Source organism: Ochotona curzoniae, unplaced genomic scaffold, assembly GCF_017591425.1.
Source record: "Ochotona curzoniae isolate NIBS_2020 unplaced genomic scaffold, NIBS_Ocur_1.0 contig_43, whole genome shotgun sequence".
Classification (NCBI taxonomy): domain Eukaryota; kingdom Metazoa; phylum Chordata; class Mammalia; order Lagomorpha; family Ochotonidae; genus Ochotona; species Ochotona curzoniae.
The window spans coordinates 22,899,364-22,900,953 of NW_024466218.1; the positions used below are offsets into that span (position 1 = coordinate 22,899,364).

The following is a 1,590-nucleotide window of genomic DNA, read 5'->3' on the forward strand; positions in this document are numbered from 1 at the left end:
CTTCGCACCCATGTGGGTCCTGGCACACATCGTTCTGGTCCTCTTTGATCTTCAACCCAACACTCTGGTCCTGAGTGACCACGTGCTTACCAGGGCTTCACTGGAGATCTATGCAGCATCCTATGGTTGAGCTTTAGCACAAGGTGTTGCTTCTAAGCTGTTCTTTCTGGCTGGCCTTTTGCTGGGACATCTGCTGTCTGTCTGTCTGTTGTAAGGTGGTGGACCGCTCAGTCCCAGATTATTAGGCCTTGTTCTTTGTGCTTTGCAATGACAAAATGCTTCTTCAGAAGTTATGTAAGCTGCATTTACTGTGTACAAGTCATTACTACCACTGTGAATATTGTCAATAAAAACCTGTATTTTCGAGATGCTCTTTTCCAAGGGTCGCCGCGGTTTCCTGCTTCAACAGTGCTTGGATGGAACCAGCGCTCGCATCCCGCCCCAGCCGGCCGCTCATTGCCAGTGCTCCTCCGCCTCCTTCTTACAGGGCACTCGACTGCCCCAGTGCCTTCGCTGCTGCTCCAGCTCTGAGCAGCCATGATAACCTTCAGCCACCTGCCATGATGACCGCATCCCCCTTGCAGGTGCGCCAGGACTACCACCAGGACTCGAGGCTGCCATGAACCGCCAGATCAACCAGGAGCTGTATGCCTCCTATGTCTACCTGTCCCTGTCTTACTACTTTGACTGTGATGATGTGACTTTGAAGAACTTTGCCAAATACTTCCTCCACCAGTCTCATGAAGGAGAGGTAATATGCGGAGAAACTGATGCAGCTGCAGAACCAGCACGGGGGTTCGGATCTTCCTTCAGGACATCTAGAAACCAGACCCTGATGACTGGGACAATGGGCTGAATGCGTTGGAGTGTGCATTGCACCTGGAACAAAGTGTCAATCAGTCACTACTGGAACTGTACAAAATGGCCACTGACAAGAATGATCCCCACTTGTGTGACTCCATCGAGACTCATTAACTGGATGAGCAGGTGAAGACCATCAAGGAACTGGGCGACCATGTAACCAATTTGCACAGAATGGGAGCCCCCACAGCTGCCATGGCAGAGTACCCCGCCGACAAGTACACCCTGGGACACTGTGATAACCCGAGTTAAGGCCTGAGGCTGACCGTGCTGCAGCCGGGGCGCAGCTTCCCTGGCTGTGCACCAAGGCAGTGCATGCACATAGGGGCCACCTTGACCTTTTCTATACACAGTACCAAAACATCCACCTATGTACTTTAATTTGTACCATCCTTTCAAATACAGAAATTTGGTACCCCCCCAAAAAAACCTGTATTTTTATGCTCATAGATGAATGAAAAATAATAGACATTAAGCAAGATCACATGTGAAGTTACCACTCTGATAACTCCCGTGAAGGAGAGGCACCTAGAGCTATGAGTGGCTACCACAGGGAAATTTCAGCTCTTCAAGCATGTCATTTTTCAAGCAACTATTGGTAATAAGTGAATAGTAACTAGAAAAATGGTGGGATGGGGTGAAAAATCAGAGTGTAAGAGAATCCCCTGATTCTCTAAGTCTTTGCTTAAAATGATACTCCTTTGGCACTCTGTTTGATAAAGGGGGCTA

General features: G+C 48.9%; 1 pseudogene across 1 annotated transcript; it reads left to right on the plus strand.

The window, feature by feature from the left end:
- Positions 1-551: 551 nt before the first annotated feature.
- Positions 552-1,279, plus strand: LOC121159560 (annotated as a pseudogene). Its single transcript, XR_005884390.1, has one exon. The product of XR_005884390.1 is annotated as a ferritin heavy chain-like (transcript).
- Positions 1,280-1,590: the final 311 nt, after the last annotated feature.